The 16,461-nt window shown below is 39.0% G+C and overlaps 1 long non-coding RNA gene across 16 annotated transcripts in view; it reads right to left on the reverse strand.

Annotated features, from left to right (window-relative positions):
• The window catches only part of LOC110360325 (uncharacterized), a 206,807-nt gene that overhangs the window by 64,886 nt on the left and 125,460 nt on the right, over positions 1-16,461 (reverse strand). The window lies entirely within an intron of this gene.

Raw genomic sequence — 16,461 nt, forward strand, 5'->3', positions numbered from 1 at the left:
AAATGCTACACAGGATCAGACGATAGTTCTTTCAGGTCTAATATTCAATCTCTCCAAAAGTACCAGTGTATCAGGTTTTCTACTTGTCTTTAAAAGAGATTGATCTAAAGCCTGAAACATGGGATTAGTATCTCTATTGCAAAATAGATAACTACAATAATTTTTTTACTTTCTGTGTAACTATCTTAGAGAGTATTTGGCCTCAGCATCACACAAGGGCAATTATTACCACAAGTTAATTATACACTGTGGCTCAGGGGGGGAATATTTTCTTTTCATGAGTTTCTAAAGAACAGCTTTTACTTTCAGGCAGCATTTCCTTACCTTTATGTAAGAGGGAGGATGCAAGTTCCTGATTGACCCCTACTATTATTTTGCAAATATTTATCATTTCAGCTCCTATTTTGTTTTATTTCTGAAGTCTTCTATTCATTATCTGTTACTAGCATTTCTATTGCCATGTGCCCTTGGTTTTGCAGGGTCTCTGCACTAAGTACTGCATAAGCGTTTCAGAAGGCAGTGTCTGGCTCTGAGCAGTTTATAGCCAACACACAAACAGTCAAGGCAGTAAGAAGTAATACACTCATTAAGGAGCTGATGTGCTGGAAACATGTCACGCACACGTGTGGATGTGTTCCCTAGACTGGGATGCCCTCCCAGAGAAGCAACGTCAGTTTTACACCAACCCTGATGATATCCCTTGCACAGATGCCCTGATATGCAGTGCTTTTGTGCTGCACGTCCTGTGGTTCAAGCTGAGGAGCCTTTGGGTGGTAGAGTTGGTTGGGAATCTCACAGCTTCTAGGCAGGGTGCCACAAAAACCCCAGGGACAGCAAACCCAGTGCAAGTTGTCCCCTTGATCAGGGAAACAAGTCCTTGGGAAGAGAAGGGAGAGCTGCCATGGGCAAACTCCTGGGGGAGGGAGAGGCAGGAGGAGAGTACTGTGCAGTTCACTGACTGTATGGAGAGTGTGGGAGGGGGGAATCTGGTAGTAAATAGAAACAGATGGGCAAGTTCACAGGATAAGAGGTGGAAGAAGAAAAAACGGTTTTATTTGGTTGGATTGTGCGACTGAAGGTTGCGAAATGCAGAGAAGGTGAAGTACCCTCCTTATTGAGATGAAAGACTTGCCCCTAATATGAAAAATACAGGAAGGATGGGTCTTCAATAATCCAGGAAGGATGGGTCTTTCAGCGCATTGAAAACATTACACGCTACTGAGGTAGAAACAAAGACATGCTTAATTTTCCACTAAGGCGATAGTAGGTACATTAAGGTACTCATGGTTTATGCACATTTGATCTCAGTCTTTTGATGGTACTTTCTCACCATGTTCACACCAGATTCAGCCATATTCTGCCATACCCTCAAGAAAGCAAAAAGCACTTGGTTGCCAGCAGTAAGGAATGGTCTAAATACTGTAGCCTCAGTAACTGGGAGCCACACGTCAATGAATTTTAGGGCACTCCAAGTGAACAGTCTACATAAAATTGTGGCAGCAGTATCTCTACTGTTATTGAATGGAGAATAAATTCTCACAGAATCATGTACCATAAAAAATGTTACAGCAGAAATCTTGTCAAATTATTCTTAAAATTTAATTCAGCTGGGGCAAATCTGCATATAAACTTCTGTGAAAGTGATTCAATTGGTACTTACGCCTGTTCTTGCTATGTTGTTGGATATCTGTGTACAGACAATTATTTTGCCATAGAAGTCTGTTCTATTGATTTTCCTTAAATTATTTCTTTACTGTAATCAGTTATCTTTACTACATAATAAGGTCCAAAGAGGCACTCAAACCAAATTAGTAAAAAAAATACTAAAATATAAGCCTATATAATTAATTTGGGTCACTGTGCTATGTAGGAAACTTTCTGTGAATTAACTCAAAAGAAAACTTATTCCTGGTCATGTGCAGTCGCTGTAGGACTGATACTACTGATCCAGAGTAGACGTCCAAGTGATTGAATCATCTGTTCTTCAAAACTGCTAGTCTACCATAAGTCAATTGCTTGTCTCTTAGGCTCTGCCCATCTCTGTATGAGTGAAGAGAGAAGATACAGCTGCATATGCTATTGGGGTAATATTAGAACAAGAAACTAATGCACAAATATTACTTTAAATCCCATCCCATCAGGAAACTGCTGAGATCTCTAATTCTCATGATGATACCTTTGGGAGCTGTAGAGTATCTTGAAAACATTGCTGCTTGTCACAGTAAGTCTCTAAGAAGACGTGAATGAAAGCATTGTGTTGCAAGAATATCACAAGAAACAATCCACATAGCCGATCATTTCAATTTCTCTTTAACAAACAATTTGTTACCCAGATACAATTGTTTCTGTGGATATTCCATAAGCTTAAACTTAGGATGATACAGTAATTTTAAAGATGCATTTCAAATGTCAGCTAAGGGAACTCACTGGAATACCAAGACAAATATATCTGCATGGAAATCGGGGGAAATAGGGAATAAATCTTAACTGGCTCTGTACTTAAAAACACAAAACAAAAATTGTGAAACTTTATATAAATATAGACACTTTTACCCAGGATGCAGGAGACTAATCAAGTTTGCTGTGATGAAAATTTTCTTTTTATTATCATTATTGTCTATTATTTGCATTGTGATATGCCTTCAGGCCCTGAACTAGGAGCCAGGTTCCATTGTAATGGATATTGAGCCTGTAATGAAAAGACAGCCTCCCCCTCCAAAGCATCCTTGAGCTAAATTTGTGTCTGTATTGCAATCAGAAGGCAGAAGTGAGAGCATGTAGCATGGAGATACTGGAGTCAATTTTAAGTTGGGCAGCTTGGTAACCCAGCCCCAGAAACACAGGCTCAGTGGGGGCTATTTACCCTTCCTTCTTGGCAGATTTTGCAAAGCTGGAAGGGAAAAAAACCTCAAGTGACTCTGGAGGAGAAGGAAAAAGACTAGAGAGAAGGGAAAGTTAGTTATGTCATTAGGTTTTGCATGTAAACAAATGGCTCAGAAGCACATATTGCATAGAGGGAAGGGAAGGTTAGAAGTAAATATAGAATTTGGAGTTACACCTAATCTAATGGCAAAATCCCTGCTTGGGGGTAGCTGTGCAAATTAACCTGCCATGTTTTCTGTACACAGGATGCTTCTGGTGGAGGAGCATGCAGCTACCATCCCTCCATGCCACTAGGGATTAATTGAGCATAATGTCTTTTGGAAAGTAACAACATTTTATTGGAAGGCAACGAGGGAAAATGGATAGTTTTGCTGCGTAACTGAGTTTCATAATGAAATGTTGCCATACGGTAAATCCTTGTTGCCTCATTACTCTTAAACTTTTATTAAAAAAAAAAAAAAGCTTTTTAATTGTATTACTTAGTTGTTTAATTTGCAGATCTTACTGCACGATTCTGTATGAGATATGTGTTTGGCCTTTCTTAGATGAGACAGCATAGTACTTAAAAGTCAGGAATATGAAAGTTAACGTTGAATGGACCATTTGCTCTCCTTTCTGCAAACACCTTGTGACACAGTCTAATTGTATTGCCCATTACTGTTTCTCTGTTTTGACATTTTGCAGATCCTCAAATAAAGCACTTACCCTGTGACATCGATGTGTCCAAAGTCCAAAGCATTATGTTGTTCTGCAGTTTTCTTCAAGATCCAGACATCAGAGGATGCTTGAATAACACTTAGGAAATTTTTGAAGTAAAAAGCTGCAATCCTACATAGTCTTAAGACAAAGTCTGTGGCTAAAAGGTTAAAAAAAGGCATTTTCAACTCTGTGTGAAGAGTAACTAATTTTCAAATGCTTATAAATGTCTTATTTGGCAATGAGTAGTTTTGAATTTAGGTGCACATAGACAGTATTTTTAAAATTTATATTGTCAGTCTTTTGTATTTGACTGCCAAAATGAGAAGTTTCAAGAAGTTCTAATTGTGCGTTATATTTTTTTAACAGGGGAAAGTATCCACTCAAACTGTTATTTGAACCTATAGTGATTGAAAAATTGGAATAATCACATTTGGAAATGAGATGAAGCATGGAGAGTTCAGCCCTGTTTCTGATGATGAAGAGCATCTTAAAATCATGAGTTATAAAGAAAAGGGATCTGCATGTTTACAGCAAGCATTCTGTAATTTCATTACTTTCTCTTCTACTAGATTTCCTTGGGATTTCTGTTGTGAAGCTTTTGACTCACTTGCCTCTGACTAATGTGCCTTCCACAGGACTGAACACTCCAAAGCTGTAACACATTTTGCAGGGAAAATATACATGCGTAACAGGAACAAAAATTATAGTAAAACAGACTCCAAGATTTTCAGTCCCTCCAGGAAAATTATGGGTGAACAAATCAGGCAAAATCTTAGTGCTGCTTACACAGAGGAAAACCCAGTTGTTGCATTTTGTGAGTCTAGGAGTTCATATGGGAATACCACAGCGTATGCAGGTGCCTAAGATTGAGAGTCTTGTTGTTCTAGGTATGGCTCAGCTGTCTGTTCTGCATCTCCTTCAATACTGATACCACTGCTGACTCTAAAATCTGTTCATTCAGCAATTGTTCTCAGGTTAGTTCTGCGATTCACCCCAAAGTAGGAAAATTGTCTGGCTTGAGTCCTTCTGATATCACTCGATGGAGTGAAGAAGACAGCAGAGAAGGAAATAAAGAGAAGACAGTTTTGCTAAGAAAGGAAAATCACTATTAATCTCTAGATCCATTTCTTCTTTTGTATAAAATTAAAATCTGAAAAATTTCTTCCCATTTACTGGAACCAATTTACCTCTCTCTCAAAGTTTGTTTACAATTGATAGAGGTTTGTATAGGCTAGTTTAACCAATTCTAGTTACTAGCATGGTACTTGCGCCCTGATTTTCACCTTTCAATGAATAAACAAAGATACAGCCTTTCTACATCAATAGGAATGTTTCTGTAGTTTTACTATGAGACTGTAGAAGTCCACCTGACCTAAACCAATAGGTTTCCTCAACAGTGGGGTGTATGTGTGTTTTGCTTTATTTTTTTAATTAATAACAGGTTGAGGGGCATATCTTTCTGATAAGAGACATATTTACCTGTGTATAGCACAGGAGCTGATAAAAATGAGGAACTTTTCAACTCTGTTTACTCTACTGTTTCTGAGTAGCTTACAACAAGCAATTGGCATTTACAACATCCTTTTATATGAAGTGTCCTCAGTGAACATAATCACATATTTAGTTTTTAGTATTTCTCAGATGCATTAATTCTCTTCTATCAATCTTGCTTAGTAGTTGCATTATTGTAGTTCCTATTATTCCCAGTCACGGACACCGCAGTGATAGATGGGGTGCAAAAGCTTGAAAGCAATACAGAAATTCACTCTCTATGAAGGTGAAAGCTAGGCATAAGATAGGTGACAACAGTCAAATGGGCAAATAATTGACAGCACATCAGAAACAGGCAATACTGGTCGGTAAGGTAGGTAGTGTGCATAAAGGACTAAAGAGTAACCAACTGACTGATCTAGGTAAACAAATATGGTTTCAGTAATAACTGGTGTTCAAATAGAAAATAAATAGCAAGGGTAAGAACATTATAAGGCTCTAATTCTGTAAAGGGTTCAGGTGATTCCGTGACGGACAGCTCAGCTTTGCATAGGTAGCTGCCCTAATGGACACTGGCACCCTCACTGAAAGTAATGGAAATTACCTGGAATTTGTCCAGGCATCCTCGATGCTGGCCTGTGAGAGTGAAAAGGATTTTTTTCATTTTCTTTCACTAGAGCTGCTCAATGGGATTATGGCCTTTTGTACTCACACACTTTCCTCTTATTTATGTGTAATACCAACTCCACTCCACTACGTACTGCACATGCTTCCTTTGACACCAGTCAAAGTCCCTCTGTACCTCAGGCTCTTAAAAACTTCCCGCTAGTAATCTCATATCTCCCAAGCCCTGATGGTTCAGACAAAGAGTCTATTGTGACTTCTCACTTCTGTGTTTGATGGACTTGCTATTCTATATGAAGTCATACCTAAACTACAGGGTTTTTTCACAGGGGTTGGATATTGAACAGAACATCCCATAAATTATGCAGTGCCTTTTTTTAGAACATTGAAGTGGAGAGCTCTGTGAAACATTTTTAAGGGAACCTTGAATCACGGAAAACCTGTGTTGTATGAGATTTCAGGCAACTCTGAGATTTGTGAATATCTCTGAGAAGTTTGCATATCAGCATGCAAGGTTCAGGCAAACTTTCAGCAGTATGTAAGAAGGTTCCCCATTGCCCAGCAAGTTTGTAGGAAATCTTATTTCCCAGAGGACCTCTCCTAAGCAATGTGCAAATAATTTTCTCTTTACTTCTTGACCATCCCTGGTACAGAGAGGTTTTCAAATACAGCTATCAAGCTGTTTTCGTGTGGAAGGATAGAAATGGAAATCCTGAGGTGGGTCCATGTTGCCTAACATTTGACACCTCACAACTAACGGAAGGAGATAGTCTCTCTTTTCAGGGGTGATCTGAAGCAGCAACCATTAACAATGTGAGCAGCTTAAAGAGACAAATCTATGTGGCTAAATTTGGACAGTGTTAATACCTCATACTGTATGTTTCAGGCTTTCTTCCCTATGGAAATCGTGATAAATAAACTCCCGCCTCCTGCTCCTTGGGGCAGGTGACACGAAACGTTAAAATACTAGGTGGGGGGTGGCACAGAATGGGAGAGAGCTGTGAATTAACCAACTGGCATGTCCATGAGAGCTGTGCCTGGAGGCCACTGCCAGGACTGGCAACTCAGTGTGAAGAGCACTGTACAAACACATAGGAAGGAATAGCTGTCAGTCCAAAGAATTTGGCATCCAAATAGACAAGAAAGATGAGAAGAACAGAGAAACATGGAAGATATGCTATTTCTGAGATTTGCTTCAGTCTAATCCCGTACTCAGTAAATCCTGAGGAAAAACCCAAACAAAACTTTCATTCAGCCAGAGCCCTCAGCAGATACCCTTGAGTGCAACCTTCCAAAATTTTTCCAACAGCCAGCAGGCATCAAGCTCTTTCAATAACAGGATGTTGACTACCTCATCTATGTTTCTAAGTTCCAAGACTATGCAGTCATCAGTTAGCCTGGCAAAAATTGTAATTTTGACAACAGTGCTACCACTGATTGCCATTTCACAGGTAGCAAAGAAGCCTAAATTGCCAATAATAGTTGTGAAAAACTTAGTGAATGAAGAGTAGAAGGCAGGCAGAGAGATGCAGTGGGGAATTATACAAACCATAAATTGCTTAATTTTATCATTTTACACATTCCTTTCCTGAAAAGAGTGGGATATTATACAAAACAGGCCAAAATGAGATATCCAAATTGACTTAATCTGTGGTAAAATAGTAGCTGCACAGGAATTAATAGTACAGTAATCAAAATAAAACATCTTAAAAGAAAGAATATGAATTAAAAGGCTTTTAGCTTTTGAAAAAGGGAATCCCATTGTATAATTAGATCATGAACTAAGGCCTTTCACTGCTGCAAATTCACACTGTGCACTATGTAAGTGCTACCTCTTGATTCTCCTACTGCAGCTTCTAATAGCAAACCCTGCTCTGCTTTTCTTTGTGCAAACCCAATCACATCACATCAAATTATACAACTAATTAACACAAACTCCTTAAAAAATTGCATATTATTTTGGCAAGCCAAATTAACGTCAGTCCCCTGAAACCATGTTTAGTAATTCCCACTGACTGTAGTAACGCCTACTACTGAGAGAAGGGCTAATCAACTACAGGCTCTCCTGCTGATGAGCTGAACCAAGTAACCAGATGTTTCTGCCTTCTAGGCTAATGAAAATGTCATGCATGTTTTTCTCTCCACCTAGATGAAGAACTAATTCCACCATGGCCATGGTCTAGGTAGCTCTCGTTTGGCCGGTGCTGCATCCGACGGGTCCCATCCTGAGCAGGCCGGTACAGCCTTGCTGAAGGTGCTGTGGTTGGAACCAGCAAAGACAGCCCACAGCAGCAGCCTGCTGCTGGGGATCCTCGTGCAGGGTATGGAGAGCAAAGACAAAGCTGATGAACTTCGCCACGGGGAAAAAAATCCATCATCTTGTGCTGAGTATAAAAGCTGGGCAAAGTATGGGTTTTTTGTGTATTGGTAAGAGGTCCCATCAGCATTAAATTACTTAATGAGATGTCTATTGCAATTAAAAGAGGCATAACATTTATATTAACATTTTAAAGCTTGCTTATTTCAGGAGTGTCAGTTTACATGAGTATAAATAGGCAATAATGAACATGATGAAGTATTCCATATTAAAACTGAGTACTGTGTAACTGTCTAGTAAAATCTTAATATTAAACTATACTGTATAAGTTACAGGGCAGTATAAAAGCTTCACATTTAGATTTACCCGTCTTGAATCTCAAATAATGGACTTACGATTAAATATGAATACAAATGAAAAAAAATGCATTTGCATGTAATCTTACAAAATACATTTACATGATACATTTGTTTAAAAAGCTTACAGTATACTTTGATGGATGATACAGTCATTTTCAGAAACAGTAAGCCATAATTTAAAGATACTGTGTAATTATTTAACAGCAATATTTTCTAAGTTCAGCTGACTTGTACCTCTCATGCTAGACACAAGCGTTACATTAAAAAACAGTGTATCAGTAAGCCCTACTATCCCAGATGCTTACTTAGTGGAGAAAAAAAGATATATGGTACATTTAAAATGCTACTTAAGGAGGAAGGGAATTATATATTTTCATACAGCTTTGATTCGAGAAATGCGGTGAACATGCTAATCTCAGACCCCACCCCCAGCAGCTAAGTATATTCTTTATTTTGTTTTTCAATAAATCTGTGGCAGTATATATAGACTGTAAGCAGAAGTTAGTATTTTTATATTTTAAATTTCCTTAACATGCTCATTGCTGTATTAACATCTGTTCTGAAACTCCCACCACTGCAGCAAGGAGGCATCAATTAACATCAGTTTTCAAGTGACAGATATTCAGTCAAGGAGGAATAAAACTCTACAGCAATTTTTTTGCCAGCAAAATCTCATCATGTGTGCAGAGATGCAGTCTACTGGTAGCACCAGTTCAATCCTTGAGGGTATGGATCACCGAAAGAATGAGGTTTGCCTCTCCTGAAAGGAGACATGCATGAGCCCTTAATTCTAAATTCAAAGATAAGGCCACTGAACTGAGAGTGATCTGGCTCTGGTCCCAGAAAGTTGTGTTTCACTGGAACTGGTTTCTACAGCAGAAATACCTTGCAGTCTGAGAGGCAGTCTTTCAGACAGCTATACTAGCAGTGAAAGAAATACTGGAATAGGAAAATTTACCCAGGACATGGTAGGTTGTTAGAGCAGACCATGGACTACCTGACACTTGGTCATCCTGTATCGCTTAATGTGCAAGTTAGTAGACAATAAAACAGTGGAGGTTTCTGGCTGGATTTCAAGGCTGGCTCCAAAGAACAGAGGGGTTGAAAATCCTGCTATTTGATCATCAACAAGGTACAGTGTTGTGCAAAGATCTATGTCCATGAAATGAGAGAACAGCCTAGGGCCACCTTGGAAACTGTACAGTTCTTCCAGCAGCTTCCTTTGCTCTCGCGTATTAGGACTTTACAAACTAGAATACCACTGAGAAATGGGTGGGAAATGGAGTGAAAGATAATGTGTGGACTTTTAGTATATTACCTTTCTTAACAAACAAACAAACAATTATTAAAAAGTAAAGAGATAGAGAGAGAGGAGTCAAATTAAGCAAAAAGCAGTGGGTTTTTTTGGAAGATGAATATTTCACTTAGGAACTATTTAGAAATTTTAGGAGGGAAATTTTCGGTGAAAATGTTTCCCTTTCAAAAAGGAAACTGCTGGTCTTCTTTAGTGAAGAAAAGATTACTTTTATAAATTATTTTCTGTTGATAATATCAATATCTCTGTGATGGAATGACAGAATTGAACAAATGTTGCTGAACTGTGAAGAACTTTGGCTTAGGTCCAATAATTTTGGGGCGAAAAGCAGCTGTCATGAAGAGTGAGAGACTTTTATAGGGGAGTTGCTGGTTGCATGAAGTACACTAAAGTAGTGATTCCAGTGGTGAAGGCAATTTTTCAATATAAAAGAAACATTCAGAGTAAAAAGAAAAAAATATATATATATGTATATATGCACAGTTAGAGAGTGAGAAAGAACAGTCTAATATTATCAGACACTTTTGGAAACATGGGAAATTAAATATGTATTTGGAGAGGGTATAATTGAATATTCCTCATTGTCTAGTGGATTCCACAAAATGAAGGAGATTTTGTTTCCTTACAGAAGCATTTCCCTATACGCTGGTTTGTGCCAAAAAGAAAGAGAGAAAAATCACTTTGAACAGTTCAAATTAGAAGCAATAATCCTGAACAAAAAACTGCCATGAAAATCACAGGATCACACCAACGTAACTTTGACCCATGCACCTTTGAGTCAGCAAAGATTTTTTGGAGTGTCATGTTTCCTGGTCTGCAGTTCTTGGTTTTTATGTAAGGCTGGAGAATAACAAAATTTGGTCCTAAACACATGCATGAGAAGCAGGTTTATACCAGCATAGCTGTGTTCTGAATAAAGCCTTCAATTATGGCAGGATCTGACAGTCATGCGAACATGTTCACATGGGGAAAAATGTGGGGGTGATCCATCCCGCTGCAGAACTGGGAATGAAATCAGACTTCTGTGCTATACTTGTTCATTCACCTGTTGCTAGCTTGTCTTTGACCAACTATCTATCATTCCTCTATTCACCAGTGTCATAAACTTTTCTGTGAGGCTACTTGCCTGGGCAGTAAAAATAGATTAAAACTTATTCATATAAATAATAATATAAAGAAAGGACAAAAGCCAAGAAAAACAGTTCTTGGTAAAAGAGCAAAATGATCTAGGATATCTGTTGCTTCCTGAAAAAACTTACAAGTTTATCCATCATGCTGAATGTCTTCTAGCAAGAAGGAATCCTGCAGCATTCAGGATCACAGGAATGTTAAGCTGTATCACACTGGAAGTCCATTTAATCCGCTGTCCTGTGGACAGTGATCAAATCCATGCACTTCAAAAGAAGGTGCAATGAAGTACGAACAAGACACTTATGGAAATATCCAGCTTTTGATTCTTTCTTATTCTAGACAACGGGTGAATGGCTTATGCTTTGTAGATAGAGAATTTCTGTTATTGCATGAATTTCTACCCTTTTTATTGATTGTGTGATTAACTTTCCATATTCATATTCACCTATTTTAGTGCATAAAATACACTTTTTGGCAGTCCAGTAGCCTTTGAAACACTTAGGTGAACAAGTTATAACAATCTGTTCAAAGAATTTTGTCTCCTTTGCTCTTTGCAATGCAGAAGCTTCAAAGGTCAGTTCAGATCCACTTAGCACATTGCAGAGATGTTAGTTATTTAAGTCATGGATACATTTCTCATGCAGGCACATTTTAGCATGTTAGCAGATTTTAAGGTGTATTTGCTATGTATGTATGTTCATTCCTTAATAATTGAGCAAGATGATGAAGACTGTTGGAGAAGGTATTTACTAGGAAGGGATCGTGAGTACCCTGAGAGAGCAAGGAAGTGTTTCGACAGACTTGAAATGAAGCAGTAGGGTAATTCCTTCCCTTTCTTCAGTTATTCCAAGGTTAATAAGAAGCGGTGTCAGATTTCTTCAAGAAGGAAGAAAAATCTTGTGCTTTGGGCACACAAGCTCCACCAAAAGTTTGGAGGAAAATGTTTCTTCCTTCCATGCTTGCACTGCAGCTGAGGATAAAAGAAGAAATAATACTTTTCTAACAAAGTCTTCAGACCATCTTTCTGGAGAGTTCTTATTTGATTGCAAGAAGACAAGAAAATCTTAGTATTAAATACACTTGTATTTAAAAATAATTTTCAATTTCAGTTGTGTGGATGGTATTCACAGAAGTACAGTCTTATTCTCACATGGGGATAAGGCTAAATAGTGTCCTGACTTGTGTATGACTAGAGTGTTGAATTTTGTGAGTAGAGTAGGATAAAATTTGTTAGGGGTTTGCAAATTTTTAAAAAGGAGTAATCTGTAATCTGACAGTGATTACTGATTTTTTTTGTAACCTATGATTGGGGCTTGAAAAAGAACTGTATTAATTCCTTTGAGTTTAGCAGATATATCAAATGTGAACAAGGGTGCAAATCAAAAGCCATGGAAGAAGTAATATTTTGGACTGGGGAGTATACCATAAAAATAATAACAAAAGGAACTGCAAATCCACTGAAATAAAAGACTATGATCCAGTTTAGGTCCACACATGGTAATGCATTATTGAGCAGTTATTTCTCCCAGTTAATCATTAAACGCACTCCTACACTCTTAAAAACTAACGTGAGGAACACTTTTTGGCCAGAGAAGAAAAGTACATACAATGGATATTTGAGTAAGAAGCAGGCAAAGCAACAAAATAACAGCTCTTTGTTCTGTATAGATCTATAATCCTTTACAGCTAGGTTGTTTCATTACTAATTCCAGAGCATTAGTATGTATTGTGTTATTCTGTGCAGTTTGTTGTACAGAAACAATTCAATAAATGAAAAGTCTGAATTCTAAGTATTATTATTATTTTTGTTCAAATTTGCTTTGTGGTGCAAGATTCTTTTGATTGCTTCAGACCAACAACAATCCCCTGTTGTTTATCATAAATAACAAGTTGTTTTATTTCTTCACGCTTGCAAGTTTCATTTTCTTCTGTTGCTATAATTTCTATTCATTTTTAACATGAACACATTTTCCTACAGAAGTGGTCTTATATCTAACTGTACTTTGTGATTGTTGGCTGTGAAAAGCATTCTAGTTGATGAGAAAAAGGTGAAAATCATTCCACCCCCTCACCATAGTGAACTGAACTTTCCAAGGATATATTTTTGTCCCTTTTTGAAAGGGGATAGGTAATGCCCTCATTTCTGGCTGCCCACTTGCTAGACATCTTTCTATATTGAATTCAGAAGCAAGTTAGTGGTGTTGCCATTAACTTTATTTCCCACAGAATTCTTATTGTATCAACTTGATCCAACATTGCCACAAAGGAATATTGTCTTTGTACAAAAAGCACTGTTTGAAACAGAATAGCTGGTGCTGAATTGGCCAGGATCACCAGTTTTGCAAAATCTTTGAAAACTGTGCAGTCTTTCTTCTGAACTGATCTTTTCTATTATGGGTGAGGAGAGGGAATTATGGCCTCAGTAATAATAAATTAACCCATATCTATATCTATATTTCTTCCCTAGTGAGAGCTTTGCATATTTTGCATGCTGAAGGTTGAATAACATGGCTGTCCGACAGCAATATGTAATTTTTAACTGTAGTCTTTTAGCCATTTTTTTTCACAATCAGAGACCTTCAGGGCCCATAATCAGGGTTTCACTGGTTTTGTGAAAACAGACAGACTGGGTCACATTGGTTGTCTGTCCACTCTTCCTCTCTGCACTAACACAAGAGAGTACACATGATTTACTTCAATGAACTCCTACTCCCACAGTTTCCCAGTGTCCCTTCCTGCAATCTTTAACAAAGATGTGATCAGTCATTTTAGTCTTCATTCAACTGGGAAAAATGTGCTAAGAGATGCTATAAGATGACCAGAGCTTGCCTTGCTCTCTAACAAACTGATAAATCTGCATAACCGATTTATACAGTTTTTCTAGCTGTACAGGAAAATGAGGTACAGCTAATAGCATGTCTCTGATAAGAGTCTATTGACATTTTAACTGCTGAAGACCCATATTAAACTTGCAGAATCTAAATCTGCTGATGGCAGTGGAGCTCAAGTGTTACATCTGCTATATCTTGTGGTTGAGTATCTCTCTTTCACAACCACAGGAGCAGCCACATCCAACAGGCAAGGTTCTCCCACTGATGGGCCAAATCCATCAAATTACTCAGTGCTTCCAGTGGAAGGCACACGGTTTCTTCAGGAGCTGAAATGGAGCACTCAGCATTTCACATGTCATAGCAAACATTCCCTTTGAATTCCCACATCGCCTTTGCTCAACTCATACTCCTGTACTGCTTTTACTTTTTAGAACTTTTGCCATCTTTCGCTTTTTTTTTTTTTCCCTACAGGACAAATATGTTTTAGTCTCTGCCACATTATGAATGTGCAAGCAAGGAAGCACTACAGGTCTTCTTGCATACTCAACAACCCCCATATTCCTTTGAATCATGTATAACGGCTGTCTGGGATTCCTCTTCCGATTATTTCTTCAGCACTTCCTGATCCATCGGTTTTCACTGGCATGCCTCTCAACAAAATCTGTCAGGTATGCCTCCTGCTTCCAGTTATATCTAACCTCACATGCCACCTCCCTTTTTACATTTTTTTTAGTTTTCTATGCTCTTTCCCCTTGGAGTTCTTTTAATACCTTGACACCCTTGCTCTCTTAGATCCCCAAAGCCTCCCTTCATCTTGTGTATGAAGACCCTGACCCTTTTCCTGATTTCCTTCTTTCTTTTTCCACTCTGTTTTTCTTACCTTTGGATAATTTTGGCTGCAAACATAAATGGAGCTATTAGTTCTGGTTTGGGTCATATAGATATTTGTTTTTGCCAAATCTGCCTTCTGTCCAAGTAAACCCCTAACCTTTACTGGCTGACATATCCTTGTGGATTTCCAGCCATGAGCTCAAGTTCAGCAGAGCCAGAGCAGAACAGCCAAATGTTTCTCAACCTTTTTTCTTGTCTGTTGCTTTGCATGCAATGCTTATTGTCATTGGTGACTCACATCTATTCCTGATCTCTCACATTCAGGCAGTGTCTGAATTTTGCTGACTCTCTGCAATGCATGTCTAAGATGCATCCTTGTCTCTGGTTCCGTCACTTACCTACCGTAATTTTTATCTGAAGAACTGTATTATTTTTTTCCTTTCAAGTCCTGACAGATGCTGTTGGTTCCTGCTTATTTCTATTGAAAAGACAACACCCATAACCATTTTCTAAGTTCATGGAATCATTGTCTGATGTCCCTTTACTGGCTTTCCTTTCCCTGTCACCCTGAACACTATATTTCTTCTTGATTAAGCTTATCAATACTTCATGATGCTGTTCCTGTTGGAGTCTCCATCATCTACTGGTTAAAGTTCAGATGGAATGTCAGGGGTGTTGTTACGGAGGCACCCCATAGGTTAATTTAAGGGACAACAAGGTCCAAAACAACTTTTATTAAACCAGTGAGAAACAGGGTATTAGCACTCCAAAAGTGACTTAAACACAGGTTCGGATATCAGTTGAGGAAAATTATTGAGAGGCAGCAACTAATACAACAGGTGGTCCACAGTGTGCATGCATGTGGCTTCACCCAAAACAATGCCGGAGCCGTCCCCGAGTCCCGGAGAAATACACACTTGCCTAAACATGGTGCAGGATTATTTTTAAAGAGATACACGCACGTAGTGAGTACGGCAAGCGTACACTTGCGATTCTGCGAGGGTAAATTTATAATACACCCGCAATCCTGCGAGAGTTAATTTACTTACACGTGCAAGTGTGCACGGAATCCTACCCGTGCTCATGTGGAAGCACGGGAGGAAAATACACTCGCGATTGTGCGAGGGGCTCTCGGCGGCCACTCGCAATTGTGCAAGGAAATAATTTATACACGTGCTCGTATTGGGCATGGAAAGTTACACGTGCAAGTGTGCATGGAAGGAACATACACTCGCGATTGTGCGAGGATTAATTTTACACGCACTCATATGGAGCCCGGAAAGTTATACGTGCATATGTGCACGAAAAGTATAAATATACTCGCAATCCTGTGAGAAGTTTTACTCACATCCGTGGCGGCAAGGCAAGCGGAGTCCCCATCCTGGGGAGGGGGGCTCTAGGCGGCAGCATCTTACTCGTGCTCCGAGAGACCCGCGACTCTCGGAGTCTCGACGAGAGCCCCGTTTTTATACTGGCTGATCAGATCTGACTGTAGGCACTCTAGAAGCTTCTCTGCACCCCCACACTGTCTGTGGGTGCCCCTGAAGCCTCCAAACATCCCCCACGCTGGGCGGGGCTCAGTGTGCCTTGGCACTCCCTTCTCCGAATGGCCCTGGCCAGGGTGCTCTGGGGCCAAAAAAAAGAAGCTGTTAGCCTCAACTAGCAGAGAAAGACGGAGATGTGCCCACTCCTTCCATACTGAAGGAAGGAAGGGGAGGGGGGGGAGGGTGTTGTTGCATTCTGCCACAGGTGTCCTCCTGCTTTAGGAGAACACCCCCACCAACAATTCCAAAAACCATCTCATCTTCTTTCATACCTTTAAATCTCTCCATCTTCAAGTGACTGCTTGGAACCTAAGGAGAGCTTTGTCCTACTTTTGTAGATGTCTCCATCTGAACTAGCTTTTTGTTATCTTCAATGGAAAATAATAAACGTTTTACGATGTAACTCAAATGACTACTTTCAGGGATCTGTTGCAGA

This window comes from Columba livia, chromosome 1 (assembly GCF_036013475.1).
Source record: "Columba livia isolate bColLiv1 breed racing homer chromosome 1, bColLiv1.pat.W.v2, whole genome shotgun sequence".
Classification (NCBI taxonomy): Eukaryota; Metazoa; Chordata; class Aves; order Columbiformes; family Columbidae; genus Columba; species Columba livia.